Raw genomic sequence first — 20036 nt, forward strand, 5'->3', positions numbered from 1 at the left:
AAGTATTTGACCCCCTCTCAATCAGAAAGATTTCTGGCTCCCAGGTGTCTTTTATACAGTTAACGATCTGAGATTATGAGATTAGGAGCACACTCTTAAAGGGAGTGCTCTTAATCTCAGCTTGTTACCTGTATAAAAGACACCTGTTCACAGAAGCAATCAATCAATCAGATTCCAAACTCTCCACCTTGGCCAAGACCAAAGAGCTCTCCAAGGATGTCAGGGACAAGATTGTAGACCTACACAAGGCTGGAATGGGCTACAAGAACATCGCCAAGCAGATGGTGAGAAGGTGACAACAGTTGGTGCGATTATTCGCGAATGGAAGAAACACAAAAGAACTGTCAATCTCCCTCGGCCTGGGGCTCTATGCAAGATCTCACCTCGTGGAGTTGCAATGATCATGAGAATGGTGAGGAATCAGCCCAGAACTACACGGGAGGATCTTGTCAATGATCTCAAGGCAGCTGGGACCATAGTCACTAAAAAAACAGTTGGTAACACACTACGCCGTGAAGTACTGAAATCCTGCAGTGCCCGCAAGGTCCCACTGCTCAAGAAAGCACACATACATGCTCGTCTGAAGTTTACAAATGAACATCTGCATGATTCAGAGGACAACTGGGTGAAAGTGTTGTGGTCAGATGAGACCAAAATGGAGCTCTGGCATCAATTCAACTCGCCGTGTTTGGAGGAGGAGGAATGCTGCCTATGGCCCCAAGAACACCATCCCCACCGTCAAACATGGAGGTGGAAACATTATGCTTTGGGGGTGTTTTTCTGCTAAGGGGACAGGACAACTTCACCGCATCAAAGGGACGATGGACGGGGCCATGTACCGTCAAATATTGGGTGAGAACCTCCTTCCCTCAGCCAGGGCATTGAAAATGGGTCGTGGATGGGTATTCCAGCATGACAATGACCCAAAACACACGTCCAAGGTAATAAAGGAGTGGCTCAAGAAGAAGCACATTAAGGTCCTGGAGTGGCCTAGCCAGTCTCCAGACCTTAATCCCATAGACAATCTGTGGAGGGCGCTGAAGGTTCGAATTTCCAAATGTCAGCCTCGAAACCTTAATGACTTGGAGAAGATCTGCAAAGAGGAGTGGGACAAAATCCCTCCTGAGATGTGTGCAAACCTGGTGGCCAACTACAAGAAACGTCTGACCTCTGTGATTGCCAACAAGGGTTTTGCCATCAAGTACTAAGTTATGTTTTCCAGAGGGGTCAAATACCTATTTCTCTCATTAAAATGCAAATCAATTTATAACATTTTGACATGCGTTTTTCTGGATTCTGTTGTTGTTATTCTGTCTCTCACTGTTCAAATAAACCTACCATTAAAATTATAGACTGATCATTTCTTTGTCAGTGGGCAAACAAACAAAATCAGCAGGGGATCAAATACTTTTTTCCCTCACTGTATATATTGCACATTTTTATTCAAATCTAAACTGTGGAACACTGTACAATATCCATGACAAACGGGAAAAAAACAGCGGTTAGCTTTACCAAAGTTTCCATGGGCTTATAAAATGCCACATGGATTAGCATAAATCGCTTTATCTCGAGTCAACAACGGCCATCTGCCGGGCGGTCCCGGTGCTGGTGGCCAACGGTGCTGAGCCTGGGGGGTCGCGTGTGGAGGAGTCGTGGGCGCGCGCTGCTCGTACGCGGCTCACAGCAGCTGCTGTTGTCCTCACTTCGCCTCGGCTCCGCCAAAGGTGAGAGCCTCGCCATTTCCCCCGTTCCCCTCTTTTTGACGTCGACCGTCGTCAACGCAGTCGTTTGTTGTTGTTGTCGTCGTCGTTGTGTTCTCCTGAGCGTGTTCGACGACTACAGGTAAGCAGGTGAGATTCGTGAATTGTGTTGTCGCGGTATTTGCTGGCTTTTGCTAAGCTATTCATTTTGCCTGCACAGCACGGTACTGCATTTAACATTCACGGATTTGGTGGTGTCATTATTTTAGCACGGTTGGCTACGTACGGTGCGAAATAAGTTCAACCATACATACAATGCTTAAAATCCATCAGCAAAGAGGAAACATACTCTCACAGGGAGAGAGCACTGCTGTTGGACACGTTAATATGTTGCGCTGGAAAGTATGAACATACATAGCGGACTGCGATACAATTGATGTGTCTAGCCTAGTTGTACCTCCTTGGGAATCCAAATGTTATCACTAATCTTGATAACTTCCTCACAACCACTGCTGGTGATGCCACCGTGCCCTCTGTACTGTGGGGTGGAACCAATCAATACACGATGTTTTTCCATTGTCTAAGCATCAGCTCTTCCTACTATCCTATTAGCTCGGGGTGAGCAGCTACATCATGAAATATATTTTGCCAGTATTAAATTATGATACTGGGTGACATGATTCCTTGCAAAGGTTTCAGTTTGGTGTTTTAACATCTTAACACCTGTTTTATTGCCAGAAAGGGGATCTATTATTAAAGCCCGGCGTTCCGTTTGTCCGTCAACTAATTTATAAGAGAGCCTTTCAGAAGGCCTGAATCCCCACATCTGGGAATGTGGGGGTAAAACGTTGATCCAACAGGTTTACAACAATTGTCGACCCCCACCAATACATTTTCACCACCCCCCCAAAAAATGTGTTTTGTAGGCATATTTGCATACATAAAGTAGGATCTGCACACATTTGGGAGGGGGGAGAATATGACATCAGTGAGGGCGACGGGCGATGGGCGAAGCGCCGAGAAGCCCACCGCAGGAGCTACAATAAGGCGGCTTGCAGGCCGCCGAAATTCCAGGAGGATTGAAATGCCCCTTGTGACTTTGGCTGACTGCAAGAGGTTCGCTGACTCGTGGATAAGGGGGAGCTCCATTGCAGATGCTTTGCTTGTACGCATCGAACACTCACAACGCTGCACACACCAAGCACGGCACATTTAGCATGATAATGAATGCTGAACGTGCGACATGTAATTAATGATATATGATTATAGGTTATATTACGTAAAGACCTATAACGTAGCAGAGTGCTTGTGGCACAGCACAGTCTCGGGAGCGTCGAATGCATTCGTGTGTCAGGGTGGATGAGCTGGGGTTAAAAAGGTCAAGGTGCTGCCCTGGAATTGCTCGCTCAAGCCACTGCTGTGGGAACGGCCTCACACGAGAAGGAGATCGAGAGAGTATTTGGCCTACTCTTCCACGCTTGACAACACGTGTTGGAAGAGGTGGGCGTACCCACACTTTACCCCACCACACGCAACCTGCCAATCACTCACTGTCGTGTACTCATTTATACTGCCGGGTGGACATAGGCAGAGGATATTTAAGAAACTGCCCCCATTTATCCGAGTCCCGCCCAGGGAGATGGAATCGAACCGGTGACCTCTAGAATCGCAAGTCGAGAGCGCTCTCTACTGAAGCCACCTCGTGGCTAGCGGACGTCGCCATTGGTATTTAGATCGTGAACAAATTGCCATCATGCGCAAGAATAGAAGAGAGTGCTGCCCATGACCCCACCGTGGCTGCCCTGAGCCAGGGACCCATCGCGATATTAAACCTTACCGTCTGGATAAGGGAGGTTCCTGGAGGCATTTCCAAGAATACAAAGAAACAAACTCTAACGAACATCTTTGGTTCTTTCGGTAAAGTCACGTAGAAATAAACTTAATTAAATAATATAATACGACGTTTCGATTGCAACACAAGCAATCGTCTTCAGGTACGAATGAATGAGAAAACAAATCTAGTAAACTTAGAAATATAATTCAATACAAAGATTGCTAAATTAGAAGTTAAGTGTAAAATTTGAGAGAGAGACAAAACACAGACACGGAGACACACAGACAGTCTATGCGTTAATTGTGTGTTGACCGACTCTCTGTCTTGCATTGCATTATATTTCCAAATTTTAAGAAGTTTGTTTGCTTATTTAATTCATTTTCTTTCTACGTGACTTTACTGAAAGAACCTAGAGTAATTCCTGCAGTCACGAAAGCTCAAAATCTCTCATTGACATGCTAATTTCTATACCCCCCGCCTCTCTCTGCCACCCCCTCTCTCTATTTAAGGCCTTGACACAGAGGCGTTGTTTCTCTGTGTCCCCATGTGTGTGTCTTTGTGTATCTATGTTGTTTCTCTCTGCTTATATGTCTATGTGTCTCCGTGTCTGTGTTTTGTCTCTCTCTCAAATTGAGCAATCTTTGGAAGAACGTAATCAACCAGGTAGGGTTATGTTAGCCGACTCTCTGTGTTGTATTGCATTATATTTCTAAGTTTACTAGGTTTTTTTCTCATTCATTCGTACCTGAAAACGATTGCTTGTGTTGCAATCGACACGTCGTATTCTATTATTTAATTTATTTTCTTTCTACGTGACTTTACCGAAAGAACCAAAGAGTAATTCCTGCAGTCACGAAAGCTCCAAATCCAGTTTAAAACTCTAACATGCATTTATAATCATCTTACTTATATAGGATGACCGTACATGTTTCTGAGGAATATGTATGTTTTCATATTCATTACATTTCAAGGTACTGTTTCAATGTTAACGTAATGTGCCCTACTGCTGCTACGTGTGTGTGTGTTATGTTAATTGCGCTAATGTGCATTTCTACTGTTGTTAACTGGACGCTGTTGTTTTTGGAGTGTACGCAGTCTGTACATGAATTAAATCGACGCTTTATTTATTTTCAGATTCATTAAACATGTTGTTCCTGGGATATGCTGCACTTGTGGCGTTTATGTTCATTTCAAAAGGTAAGTTGTGCTTCCATATCTGCGTTTTACGTTGGATTGTATTTAAAATTAACGCGTCGCAGCAAATGGTTGACCGCGTATGGATCGTTGCAAATAATTAAATTGCACGTGCAACAGCATTGATGGGTGTGTAGGCTGTGTGTAGGCTGTCTCGGCGTGGTCAAGCTTTGAGTTTGACCTGCGTCACCTCCCATGTAGATGTCCTTCTCAAGGCCTTGTGGCTACGCATGCAAGACATGCACATCCACTTCAGGACTTGTCATTTTACAGCATCACTTGAAATTCAATGTCATTGGACATTGCCGTTGACTAGCACATAAACTATCTGCTAAATCAAGGGTTTCCATCGTCACGAAATGGAGGAAGTAACTGATGCCACATTTGCAGAAAAGGGAAAGCTCCTGGACTAGATGGAATAACTTGGCATCATCAAAGAAGCAGCAAAAATGTGTAGACCTAATTACGAGAGCATAGAACGATGCCACAATTATTCTTCCATTAATGAATAAAGACGACACCGATTTTATGAATTACAGGCCCAGTGTCGTCCTCGCACACATATTGAAATTGTTCACCAACATCATGGCGTGCAACATTGTGGACAATGTAGAGGCCAAACAAATCACTAGAGCAAGCCGATTAGGGAAACGTGATTCTACTCTCGATTGCATGCATCCTGGAAATCGGATCCTAGAGAAGTCTTTAAACATGGTGGTGGTGGATGCGCTGGAGAGGATTGTGCCATGACGGCAGCAGTGTCAGTGTACAAGTATTAATTTAATACAGTAAAACCCCTCTGAACGACTAATCAATGTGTTCGCTCACTGACCATTCCCCTGTTAACGACGGGCTGTTGTCGGTACATTAAATATGAATTAATGCACGTAGAAGGGAAGTAATAAAATAATAAAAGTAAAACATAATAAAATAATTCTCACGACGTGAGAATTGGAAGGGGGGGGGGGAAAGGGCGTCTTGACAAAATAATTTGCATATCAAGAGGAATTTAGCATATTTATGGGAAATGCAGGTATGTGATTAGTACTACTTATGTCCGTGCATTATGCAGGATTAGCAGCATCCAAGGGAGGGGATATTGGAAATGCAGGTATGTGAATTAGTGCTACTTTGCCCATGCATTATGCAGGATTTGCAACATCACAGGGAGGGGATAGGGGTAGGATTAATAAAGGGAAGAAGTGTTAATAGTATGTAGCTGCAGTAACTAAAACCACCACGTAAACAACTAAAGTATAAACTACATAGTATCATCATTATACTAAATATACTCTACAATAAGCTGAGTTACTAACAGTAAGTAATACATTACAATTCTACGTCGTAAAAATATAATATGCTTCCATCTAAACTTTATTCTCTTACATCACACGAGTCTACACCGTACTATATACTGCCATAGACAAACCCAACATTAAATTATATACTGTATTGCTATAAACCACCTTATCCATTGTAATATTACACTATGTATTATTCTACCCACCCTAATGTATATCACAATGCTGTATATTCACTATACAATTACGATATTATATATTACTTTGTACATTGTATTAAGCATATACATTTTTATACTATTTGTTATTATACATTGTACCGTTGACCGTCGTGTGAAAGATACTAAGAGGAAGAAACAAGATATGTCAATAGTATAAAAATGTATATGCTTAATACAATATACAAAGTAATATATAATATCGTAATTGTATAGTGAATATACAGCAGTGTGATATACATTAGGGTGGGTAGAATAATACATAGAGTAATATTACAATGGATAAGGTGGTTTATAGCAATACAGTATATAATTTAATGTTGGGTTTGTCTATGGCAGAATATAGTACGGTGCAGACTCGTGTGATGTAAGAGAGTAAAGTTTAGATGGAAGCATATTATATTTTTTACGACGTAGAATTGTAATGTATTACTTACTGTTAGTAACTCAGCTTATTGTAGAGTATATTTAGTATAATGATGATACTATGTAGTTTATACTTTAGTTGTTTACGTGGTGGTTTTAGTTACTGCAGCTACATACTATTAACACTTCTTCCCTTTATTAATGCTACCCCTATCCCCTCCCTATGATGCTGCTAATCCTGCATAATGCATGGGCAAAGTAGCACTAATTCACATACCTGAATTTCCCATAAATCTGCAAAATTCCTCTTGATATGCAAATTCTTTTGTCAATACGCCCTTTCCGCCCCCCCTTCCAACCCAGCTTATATATATGCTCCAAGCACGTGTGCTGTTTCATTCAGACGCTGTCGCCTCGACAGACCTGGTTAAACCTGAGGACGGCTGCTTGCGTTGTGGCCGAAACGTCGTGAGAATTATTTTATTATGTTTTATTTTTATTATTTTATTACTTCCCTTCTACGTGACTTTGCCGAAAGAACCAAGAAGATGAATCCCTGCAGTCACGAAAGCTTTAAATCGAAAAATGAATTAATGCATTTTTAAACCGTGTTTCTTTTAATATTTAGTGTTTAGAATGTTGTTAGTATCTTCATATTCATTGTTTAAATATTATTAAGTACGTTCTTTTGGGTGAATAAGGGTAACTTTCGATGCTTTCGGAACGAATTTAACCTTTAACGTGTATTTCCCTATACTCGCTTAACGACCACATCACTTAACGACCGGTTTCGTGGAACCAATTGCCGTCGTTAAGAGCGGTTCTACTGTAATTACGGCTTTGCAGAATATTTTAACGGTGATGGAGCCTTTAATCACCGTGAGCACCCTGGTTCCTCTTACACAAAGACAAAGACAAAGAGCCCCCATATAGCTTTAGCAGACTGTTAGGACAAATGCTGTTAGCGAGCACCTATGAAGGCCAGCACGGCACACGAGGGGTTGGGTGGCTATCACCACGCCCGGTCGCCTTTGTCTCCCCAGTGACGATGTTCATACACCGCAACAGGTACTCATTTGAGGCTGAGTCGACCTAGGGGAGGGCCCATAACCGGTTCAAATAATAGTCACTGGTGTTGGCCGTGAGCGGGTGTCGAACTCGGCTCGCCGGGTTCGCAGCGCAGCGCGCTAACCGCTACACTACCTCCCCCTTACACACACACACGCGCATCTATGTCCTTTAATCCTTTCAACAAAACTCTGATGAGCACTGTCCAATCAATCAACCAATATTAATTTTACATGCCAATATCGACCCCAATACCAATAGGCACCAGTGCACATTGTAGCAGAATGGGAGCGGTACAGGGAATAGGAACGGACCCGTCACGACCGCAGCGGCGAGCACCGAACGAGCAAAATAAATTGCAACTGCGCGCAAAATAAAGTGCAGCCGTGCGCGATGAATAGCATAAGAAAGGTAAGTAGAAAATAAAATAAATGATAAAGAAAGAAATGATTTGGGTGTTTCGGTAAAGTCACGTAGATAAGTTCAAAGAAAATAACAAAAAACTACGACGTTTCAGGAAGATGACGAACGCTTGTGTTGCGATCGAAACGTCGTAGTTTTTTGTAATTTATTGTTATTTCCTTTGAACCTATCTACGTGACTTTACCGAAAGACCCAAAGAATATGTATTCCTGCAGTCACGAAAGCTTTAAGTCAAGAATAAAGAAACAGTATCTTATTTGAGATGTTATGGGAAGGTGAGTCTGAATAGGTGTGTCTTGCACGGACCACTGAATTGAGACACTCGGCGCGTTTTGGACGTCTGGTGGCAGGGTGTTCCAGAATTGCTCCAAGCCATTAACCAGTTGTCCCTGGAATGATTGATGAACGCACCCCTCCAAAGTTGCCCCACACTAATCCCCTCGTATGAAACGCTCGTGCATGTTGACCTTCTTTCGCACCGTACGAAAGCCAACCGTGGTAATCGGAGGTGCGCGAAATGTAAGGACATTTGTTAGCTTTGTAACGAACTTTCCCTACTCAGCATCTTTGTTAAGCAGTTCTTCCAACGTCTGTTAAACCTCAAAAGTAAATATATCGGAACTTAGTACAAGTTCCAAGTTTCATTTATTAGGTATAGCCCTGTGAGCCATTCGGCTCTTGAATCGGGTGCAACCGCAACAAACACCACTTACTCTGTCTTCACAGGTTTTACTTTCCTTTATATTTTATTTAAATTTACTTTTACGCCACTCCCCGATACTTCTTAATGGTAAAGGGTAAATAAGTTGCAGACACAGCTTCCTCTGCCTAGACAATAATAATAGAGTAGATTGGTAATCACGCAATTCTTATAGTGCGAGGCTATCATGAAGGAAGGCGCGATGTTTAACAGACATAGCAGTGCATATTCTTTGGTTCTTTCAGTAAAATCACGTAGATAGAAATATAAAGTGAGTACAATTAAAAATAATAAAATAAAAACAATAAAAAACAAAAAAACACTAATGTTACAGTCTACATTATAGACTGCCAGTACACTCACCAAACTTAATAACCAGGCTACAGTCTACATTATAGACTACCAGTACACTCACTCCGATTTAGAACCAGGCCACAGTCTACATTAGTGTTTTTGTTTTTTATTATTTTAATTTTATTATTTTTATTCACTTTATTTTATTCTTATTTTTATATTTACGTGACTTTACCGAAAGAAACAAATAATATGAATTCCTGCAGTCACGAAAGTTTTAAGTAAAAATTTAGACATAGCAGTCGTTTCACAGTAGGGGGCGATGTTACTGCGTGTAATCCTAATTGAATAATCTGCGGATAATTTTAAGAATTTGACCTCCTCTTTTCGAATGACGTCACGGGGATGTTTAACGTCCGCTGTGAAGCAGACAGCGCATTATTTTTTATGGTTAATACACCGGCAGTAAGAATGAGGGCTGCTTGCTGGTCTCGAACCGCAAACCTCTGCAACAGGCAGTGAACACCATTGGGTCGTGTCACTGCCCCGACTCCTTACTGTTGAAACTATTCAGAGGAAACTTGGGCATCGAAACGCCGCAGGTTCAGTGATGTTGGAGCAGCGCCCTGTCCATGGGGCTGATTTCTGGATTGAATGTAGTATTCCCCAATCCAGGATGCTCCCAATCCAGCTTTCTTTCCATTAAAAATACTCTCAACCCAGCTCCTGATCCAGTAATCCTCTGATTCAGCATGGCCTGGTCCAGCTCCCACCTTACGCTGGGCCATTTGATCAATGGCTGGTTGTATCGAACGATATAAGTGGAATATTATCCCAACGTGTGCGGATTTAAATTACAAACTAAGTGAAAAAAGTCAACAAGGCGTTTAATGCAACTGCCCACTGCTCCTCAATTGACGGTGTGATGTCGCGCATGCAAAGCCTAATGATAAAATATCTGACGGACTTTGCTGGACGTAGTGGCGACTTCTACTCCTGTGGACGTGTGTCGCGCGTACCTGGCGTTAACAGCTGAGATGAGTTAGATGATACATTCATTATTGTTGACAAATAAAAAGTATTTTCAGTCGGTTACAGGAAAATTACTTTTGACTTACCAATTCATCTGTCCATGGTCCCTTCCCTCACTACTGCTAACGGCAGTTTCGCTCTATTCCAGCGTTAAACAGTTACTGAATTCATATATTCATATATGTGTGTCCCTAAATGAAAGAATAATGCATGAAAACTATATGACTCTTGTATGAAAGTTTGTTTTTTCATTTCAAAATCCATATTGGTTAAACATATAGATACCACCTTTACTAAACAGTTTTGTGGAATATGATGGTGCATAGCAGGTAAAAATAATAACACTTCATTACTACTTCACGTTTGTAAAATGCGTTTTATTGTCTCACTAAAATGTTGCCCGCAAACCGCAGCATCTTGCAATGCGCACGGCATTCACAGTAACCGCGAAAGATACAACGTCCGTCATCCGCCAATTCCTCAGTTTAAAGCAGGAACGCAAAGGTTTATAAATAGAAATTGTGTGCGTTACATTAAGCGTGTTGCCCACGATCTTGCGGCTAATCGATTGTTGTAGGAGACGTGTGAATTGAAAATAAGAGCTTATTAACTCATCGGATTCCTCCAGTATAAAAACATAGTCTAATGTGGAGTCCATGACATTGGCACACACATCCAAGGTCAAAGTGTCTCCCGACTCCAATAAGTCGGGGTAGTGCTCACGCCTGTCGGTGGCCCAGAGCCAGTGGTGTGATTTTACACATTCACATGACAGGGCCCAGTATATCCCTTAGAATAAACCCCCGTCAAGACATCACACTACATAGTACCATTCATCCTTCAAATTGCTTGCTGTGGTTGTACTCTCACAAGATTGATAACCATCACATGGATCATTTACTATGGACATCTGCATATTATGTTACTTCGTGCCATTAATAATGTTTAATAACCAGGATCAATACTGCACAATAAATGCAATCCGTGTCTCGACACGTGCCATTTAAGAATGTTTAAATATCAGCATCCATACCGCACAACTAATACAGTACGAATCTCCACACACACGTGGGCCGTGCTTTTGAAACCTGGTGCAGCCAGGCTTATATATCGTGCATGTTACGCGCACCTTCATTATCTAGCTGTCAGGAACAGTTAATAATACATTATACAATTACAATTCCTTATAGAGGAAACGCATACTAATTGACTGATTACTAATCTATTATATAATTACAATAATCCCCCCTCCCTCCGCCTTTGATCTCTGCACCTGATGGGGTTGAGTGATGAAGTCGTGTTGCTCTATTTAATACCGGAAGCAGGTGGATTGCTTCACTATTCTGGCAAATCGCCCGATGATGTTGGTTGATGTAATTACCAGCGAAATGGCCGTACTCAAATTGTAAATGTTGTGGTTTTACTCTCCAACACACCGTTGGGCTGGAGTAGTAACTCATTGGCGTTTTACTAATTGGCTGTGTCGGGTGATGGAGAGTTGCGACACATTTATACTTATGTGATCTAACCCAAAAACACTTTATTATGAATAATATTGGTCGCGAAAGACTACGCGTTAAATTACAGCTACAGTTAATAACATCACTCAATGAAAGTTCTACTGATAAGATTCGTATGCACGTCAGTGGCGTGTGTTATGGCATCAGCTGGAAATGTTACAGTGATTTCACATTTGACTCTCATTCACAATCACTCCGCACGATGCAGTCTATAGCGACAATGGAGGGGATAATTCTACCCCTGATTTGTCTGCGGACAGAAGTCTTAATGAATCGATTAATACACTTCATATATACAGTACATGTATGTAAACAATATAAATACACGTGTACATCTTTAAATGTGTATGTAAATTTACAGAGCCCTACATTATTATTTTTTTATATGCTAAATATATTTTCTCCGGTTAACGTTAATAACATACCAGTTTTCGATCGCCACCCATTCGATCTACCGCTGATATCCGCGTGTTGACTCGATGATGTCAAGATAACGAATGTGGTTGTTATTGTGTTCACCAACCCTTGCTGCCCCCTGTCCCCTTATCTATCTCTCCACCCCCACCCCCTGTCCCGCCACTCCTAGGCATTGCAAACGAAACCCGGGACATATTGGTGACCGAAGGAGATCAGATTGTGCTGCCCTGTGGTGTTGATGATGGCTCCTTGAAGAGGTGACGCGGAGGAGAGTCGTGGTGTACGATACACGGACGGTGACATGGAGAAAAACGACTTCAGAGCGATTATATGGATACCGGAGAATGCCCTTTTGGATATTTGGGTTGTTAACGTGTGGATGGGAATTGCGCGTTGTCAATCGTTTGCGAGGCCCAAAACCATTTCTCTCTGCTGATACCTGTCTTACGTATTGAGAATCTGGGGTCATACCGCTGCCTATACACTACGAATATTTCTAAAATCATGCAGAGACTAGAATATCAACTCATCATAAGAGAAAAAGGTAAACACCAATGGTGACCTATGCAACTAACATCGGACTACGGTTTCGTTATTTCTGCATGGTGAAACGTTTATAGCTACGTATTTGGGATGAGTTTGGGATATAAATTCGGATGTCGTATTTGTAAAGACAATTTCACTCAGATCCTGTGTGTTCCAAGCACCTCCATTATGCACGAATGTAAAACATATTTGTGGAGATAATCGTGACGTGTCACGTGAAACTAGTATTGGCGGGAAAAGCGCGGCGCCGACCGCATGTCTGTGACGTCACTTCCGGTTCAAGGATTATTCCGAAATTACCTTCGAATTATCTGAAATTTCACATCCAGGCCTGATTTTTATTTTGTTTAATTTGTTATGGGGTTAACACAAACATCGCAAGCATATTCCTACCAGCTGTAGGATAAACAGTAACAAATATTTGTTACAAATGCAAAAGAAAAAGGTAAAGATCCAAACACGAGACGAAGCTTTACGAATTGCTCACAAATCTATCTTAATCTTATGTTAATAATTATTTTATACTGAAAATATTTGGAAAATGTTATTATATTGTAAACTACGTTAATATTTCTAAGTTATAAATATACACTATGGATTCCTCGCGTATCATATGCATGTTTTCATTCAGCAAATTTCAACATTTTCTCATGATTATAATTGTGTAAATCCTCTGTATTAATATTTAAACCTAACATTTCCCCCACAATGTTTATTTTAAATTCCAAATGTTTACAGATATTTAACATATACATTATTTGAAATGAGTGAAATATATATGTTTGGTTGACCAATGTCTTTACAACTTTAATTCAAATTACATTTTAAACTCATGAATGCCTCATCTGTTAAATTAGAATGATGAGTATGGTGTGGAATCACACGATCAGAGTGGCCTGCATTGTTCCTAGCTCAGTGGTGTCATAATGTTGTGACTAACGCTCACAGGGACCGAACCAGTTGGAAATGTCACCACGAATCCATCAAGATGCATCTCAGAGGTGGCCAGCTCTGGCCCTTCTGGTTGTGAGAACTCAAACACAACTCAAGGCACTGAACCTGACAACATAGTTAACCTCTATAAGATGCTATTTTTCATTGCCGTTGCAACGGTGGCTGTATTGCTACTGGTGTTCGCATTGTTATTCTACAAACTGGTGATGATCAAGAAAGGTAAGGAAACGCAGAACGTTGGCCATTCCTACAAGTGTTCAGTTGTTTGTGGGTTCCTATATATACTGTTGCTTTATTGTGAAAATAATAAGGCACAAACTTAATGTGTGATCAAGCCTTTGGGTCGTATTCAAGCATGTGAATAACATTGTTTAGACGAATCGTCATCATGAGCAAATGGCAGATGAAGTTTAAAGCATATACAGTATTACCTTGACATCAGGTGCCTTTGCCTTTGCACCTGATTGGCTCACAAGTGATGACTTTACATGTATCCCTCTATTTAAGACCAAAACAGAAGGATTTCTCCACAACTCTGGCTATCACCTGATGATGCTAGTTGTATTTACTGCCGAAATGTCTTACTCGAATTGTACATGTTGTGGATTTACTCTCCAGCTAATCGGTGTGCTGTACTCCTAACGAATTGACATGCTTTGTTTACGTGACAAACCTTATTAAGTGGCTGTGTCGGGTGGTGGTGGGTTTAACAACATGTTTATATTCACGCGATCTAACCCAAAAACGTCTATTATGGATATTATCGGGAAGATTATGAGTTCACGTCCTGGTTGCAGTTGACTCGGCCTATAAGTCTCTTCTTAGGATTGATAAACAGAGCACCGGTTTGTGCTGTTAACAGTGGATCAAGAGCCTGCCTGCCTCCATTGGAACGTGGAATTTCCACAGCTGGCTTGGAGCTATGAGACACGCAATGCACTGCTTATAGAAATGGGGGAATGGGGTTTATGGCCATGTTGATTTTGGTTCATTTCTGGGAAAAGGACACAAGTCTGTACATCTGGTCTGGATTCTTGATAAAAAGATCAAGTTGGCTGTGCATAACTTACACGTATGTTAATAAAATAAGTAAATTCCGAAATCTACTGTATGCGGCCATAACACAATCGATGCAACTAATTATAACAGCCTAACGTTAGCACGTTCTGCCGCTTGTTACAAGAGAAGGCCATTGCGCTGTTGTCATGGTCCAACGTTGAAACATTACCTACGAGTAACTCTCTTGAAATTTATACATTAGAAATAAGCACGTGCCCTGAGGAAAACTGAACAGAACCCTCCTGAAAAAAAGAGTCATGAGACTCAGTGAGGCGTTCCTCGGTTAACAAGTGCAATAAATCGCAACCATATTTTAAAGACATTACCCACTGCCTCGATGATGAAGCCCATCAAGTTGAAACATGCGTGTTGATAATTGTTTTAAAGCGTTATTAATGCTCTGTTCTCAAAACAGAATGCCTGTCATTGGTATCGCAACTGCAAAGAGTCGGCAAACTTTCTGCGGAAGGACACGCTTCGGTAAGTGTGACTACGCGAGTAACTATGAATACAAACGATAGTGTGTAGTGCTCTTTATTGTAAATGTTTCCTTAACACTCGGAGGACTTGCAGCCTGGGTGGCGGGCTGGTGCAGTAGTAACGCTCATGCCTCACAGGAAAAAAATATTGAATTCGATTCCCAACTTCGGTGTCTTTCTGCGTGGCGTTTGTATATTCCCTCCCTGTTCTGCAGAGTGTGTGTGCGTGAGTGAATGCAAGTGTGTTGCTCCTCCAGCGGAAAGCTGAGATAATGTAGCAGAAAAATTAGTATAACAAGATATCTAAGAAAGGAAGATATGTAGACAAAATTGATAAGAGGAACAGAAAATCGAGATAGACAGATATGTTAACATTTCTAAACAGTCACGGGGAGAGATACAGAGGCATTATTGGAGTTGAATATTAACAACTCATTAATTACGTTTGGCTGCACAACCTCTCCCAGGGTTTGTCCAAAGCGCCACCTGGCAGCCTTGATGCCAGGCCCGTGCGCATTTCATAACACCACTAGGATGCCGCCTCACCCTGTGATTGGTCACCAGGATGCCGCCTCACCCTGTGATTGGTTAGAGCCACTTTGATATCTGTCTGTTGGATTTGCAGTAAATGTTCATTACCTCTGAGATGTGAACAGTGGGGGGGGGGGGGGGCAGACTGAGCAGAAATCTAAGTTTTTGCCAAGTGCTTATGAGGATGCAGCAAAGAGCGGATGTGTCGCCCAGATGATAGGGATCTGTATGACACAGAATAGCTCTCTTGGCACTGGAAAACTGCTGGTAGCGTTACAGACATGACATATCGGTGCTTGTCCTTTACATTCGCCTATCTTGTGGTCTATGTACGTTGTAAGGAATTTGATAGCGGGGGGACTGCAGTCACACCTGCTGTCGTAACGGTTTCGAGCAGCCAAGTGGGATCTGTGTGTGTGTGAGTGACGGCTGTAACCGCACGCGGTGTGACTTGTCTCCTGTGCCAGGATGCAGAGAAGGAGCCCCATTACTGCCCACTCCGATGGAAAGGGAACAACTCGGAGGTCTGCAGTTCTCTATCTCACCAGTAATTGGACCATCTCTGCTTGGACGATCATAACGTGTCTAATGAAACACGTGCTTTTCATATGTTCGAGTCTCTGTAATTCATGTTTGAATATCCAGGAAAATGCAATTGTTATATGATGGCAGTATATCAGGTATAACGAATTAGTTTAGATTTCGTCTCAAAATATTCAGTATTTACACCTAACTGTACAAAACGTTGATGCATGTGACATTTCAACATGCCCCCGTGCTAAGAGTGATATCCTCGTGCTAATAGAATATGGGAATACCATTGGGGCTACAAGACGAGGGTTACGGGTCATTGGGGCCTGCGGCTGTGAAATGGAAGCAGGAAAAACATAGGTCATTATATAGGGCAAAGCTACACACCCAGACAAATGGAGCAAAATGCCGTGTTTCCTTTTTGGAAGGCAAGACTTATTTTAAAGATGGCTTAAAATGCAGAAATAAGCCCGCAATACAATTATATGTCAAAAGAGAATTCATAACTGATAAATAGCATACATTATTTGATAAATACGGATAATTAGGTAAATTATGTATCCATGGGATAACAATTTAACTTTGTAATGTAGATAATTTTGAGCTTACCAAGTCAACAATATTAGCACTTTGTAAAATATAACTTACACGTATGTAAACTCACAGTCGAATTCAACATGGAAGAAATACACTTTGTCAAAAAGATGTTTGTGTCACGGAAGATATCCTTCGGCTGCCCAGTGCTCCCGAGTGTTACCGTTATGCACAGTTTCCTCTTGGTCATGTGCTTTTGGTTGATTTGTGTGCGTTGTTTGATATATATATATATATAAAATATGGCCTTGTAAACTGGTGTTCGTTGCTTGTATTGAATCATAAAGTGTGCTCACTCTATAAAAATGCATTTTTGTGATTTTGTGTTAAATAGTGTGATTGTGAGCTTGTGTAGATACTCTTAACTGGGGCTGGAAATGGGAATAAATTACAGGGAACTCATAAATGATTCCCTCAGATCAAGTAGACCGTACATTAGATCTGGGGAGGAGGTGGAACTTCGCTCCATGTGTGGATCTGTGTCTGTGGTCCGTCAAAACAACCCCCTACCTCGTTGGTGCTGGTGAGCAGTGTCGTGGGAGGAGGGCCAATTTCGATTGGCCATTCCTCTCATGGCGTTTGTAGCCAGCAGAGAGGCCAAATGGGGGCTCTGCATGGGTGCGAGGGGCTGGTAACCCCTCCACCTTCAAATAAATTACCACGATATCACGGAAAAAATACCAAACGAAGCTTGTGCCGGCAGCCCTGGAGGGACAGGCGTCTATGACGTCTTTTGGTCAAACCCCATTTTAGTGGAGACAGGAGACTGACTCCTTACCCTCGGGGTTCCTCCAGAAGCAGCAAAAAGCCACTGCGGGTGGCCACATGCTCACTGCGGAGGAGAGGCTGCCACTCCTCTGTCAGGAGCTGGACCACTACCGCCTGGATCTCTGTGGTATTCAGGAAGCCCGGTGGACCGGCTCTGGCTCATGCCACCACAGTCCTCTACTCAGGGCAGGAGACTGCCAAACAACAGGAAGTGGCTCTTCTTCTGAACAAAAGAATGAAGGGGGCGTCGGAGCGTGGCGGTGAGGTGTGGGAAGCTGTAAGCCCTAGGCTACTTTGGGCTCGCCTTCCCATAAACCAAAGGCGAGGAGTTGTGGTCATGGTTTCTTATACCCCCACTATCTCGGCCTCGCCGTGCGCTGCGTTGCACCGCTAGTCGAGTAGATAACCATGTGTTCAATAAACCCTCGGAGCCAGGATGACCGTCCAACTCCGATCGTCATTTATTGATTGTAACAGGTAAAACTGGTGAGAAAACACAGATACAGCATCTGTTATAATTCGGAAACACCCACACAATGAACACCACAGCATCAGAACATTGTCTTAGATAACAATAGATCCTGGAAGGACCAGGCCCCCACATTACCCCTGAACAACTAGACAAAGGCACAAGCTGGTGCGTTGCATACAGGCACATAGTGTATTCATCCCACTGCACCCCAAATGTACAGCATTACACTTAACACTAAACTGTGGATGAGATACTTCGTCATCACTCTCAGGATCGCAACATAGGCACAAGTCTGACTCGACCTACTAAATCACAAGTAACATCCACAATAAGGAAAGTCACAGGCTTCGTTACTAACTAGGCCTCGTATTTACTACAACAACTTAACGGCACCATAAAGGCATTTACATTGCTATAACGGTAATTCCAACATTACAACAGCATTTCCAATATTATAGGAATATAAACAACTTACAGATAATGCTTCTTAAGCTCCCACAATGGACAAGTGCGGCTGTGGTCTCACTGAGATGCGATGCGTGCCGCCATCTTGACTTATCTGTGTAATGGCTGACGCCCGCGTGGTAAAGTGGAAATCTAACATCGTCACTTCCTGGTCACGTGACCAACATTAGCATAAAAAAACAGGAACTTCCTGTGAACGTACGCTCCCCATCTGCCGTGAGGCAAGACACTCCCCGTCTGGTATCTAGGAGATACCACCATTTATTTCCTATCTCATAAACAAGTGTATAACAACTTCAACGGGTCGACTTATTTGTCCATATCTTTGCGAGAGAGAAGTAGTACTATCTCGACTATGGGCCTGATGAAAGTTCTTGCGACACCTTGCTTCACAATCATAACCTCGACCTTTCGAACTTTTCCATCGGCACTTGGAATCGACTTGAGGATGCGGCCCATTGGCCACTCATTCCGTTTGGCTTGGTTGTCCTTCAGTAGGACGAGGTCGCCTTCTTGGATGTCTGGTCTATTAGACTGCCACTTGTTGCGCACTTGGAGTGTCGTAAGGTACTCGTTTTTCCAGCGACGCCAGAACGTGTTCGCGAAGCTCTGCACTTGTCTCCATTGACGTCTGTAGAGGTCTGCAGTGCTGGCCTCCTCGGTAGGTGCTGTGAGCACATCTGTCTTCTGGGTAAGAAGTGTAGCAGGAGTCAAGATGAATGGTGACTCCGGGTCAGTTGAGACGGGGATCAGGGGTCTTGAGTTAATTATGGCTGAGACCTCGGCCATGAGAGTGGTCAAGACCGCGTGAGAGAGCCGTGTGGACCCGACATCACATAGCATGGAGTCGAGAATGCGTCGAGCAATCCCGATCATGCGTTCCCAGGCTCCACCCATGTGCGAAGAGTGGGGAGGATTGAAGATCCATGTGCAGCCTTGGTCACCAAGGTATTTCCTGACAGAATAATCTTCGACATTCTCCGTATTGATCTTAAGCTCTTTAGATGCTCCTATGAAATTGGTTCCACAATCAGAACGGAGTTGCTTGGCTGGCCCTCTGATGGCGAAGAACCTCCGGAGTGCATTTATAAAGCTCGAAGAGTCCATGGACTCGATGACTTCGATGTGCACTGCTCGTGTACTCATACAGGTGAACAGCACTGCCCAACGTTTGCTGTTCGCGAGCCCTCCTCTGGTGCGGCGGGAGATGACTGTCCACGGTCCGAACACGTCAATCCCTACAGAGGTGAAGGGAGGTTCCACACTGAGTCGATCGGCTGGGAGGTCTGCCATTTTCTGTTCTTCCTGTTTTCCACGTAGCTTGCGACACCGGATACACTTGTGGATTGTGCTGGCGATGCACCTCCTTTCTCCAACGATCCACAGCCCTGCAGATCGGATTGCTCCTTCTGTGAAGTGCCGACCTTGGTGCTTGACCTTCTCGTGGTAGTGGCGCACGAGTAAGATTGCGATGTGGCTCTGGCTTGGGATTATGAGGGGGTTTCGTTCATTCTCATCTAATTTTGCATTCCCTAGCCGACCACCGATCCTGAGCAAGTCGTCTTTGTCC

The 20036-nt window shown here is 42.9% G+C and overlaps 1 long non-coding RNA gene across 6 annotated transcripts; it reads left to right on the forward strand.

The window, feature by feature from the left end:
* Positions 1 to 1594: 1594 nt before the first annotated feature.
* On the forward strand, positions 1595 to 17080 carry LOC144732364 (uncharacterized). 6 transcript variants are annotated; one of them, XR_013588187.1, is made up of 7 exons: positions 1605 to 1724; positions 3055 to 3200; positions 4669 to 4731; positions 12237 to 12611; positions 13562 to 13786; positions 15042 to 15106; positions 16104 to 17080. It is a non-coding gene; the product is annotated as an uncharacterized LOC144732364 (long non-coding RNA). The 6 variants fall into 6 exon arrangements; XR_013588185.1 differs by having other exon boundaries at positions 1597 to 1724; positions 12237 to 13786; XR_013588184.1 differs by having other exon boundaries at positions 1600 to 1724; positions 13562 to 15106.
* Positions 17081 to 20036: the final 2956 nt, after the last annotated feature.

This window comes from Lampetra planeri, chromosome 42 (genome assembly GCF_965212315.1).
Source record: "Lampetra planeri chromosome 42, kcLamPlan1.2.h2, whole genome shotgun sequence".
In the NCBI taxonomy this organism is placed as follows: domain Eukaryota; kingdom Metazoa; phylum Chordata; class Hyperoartia; order Petromyzontiformes; family Petromyzontidae; genus Lampetra; species Lampetra planeri.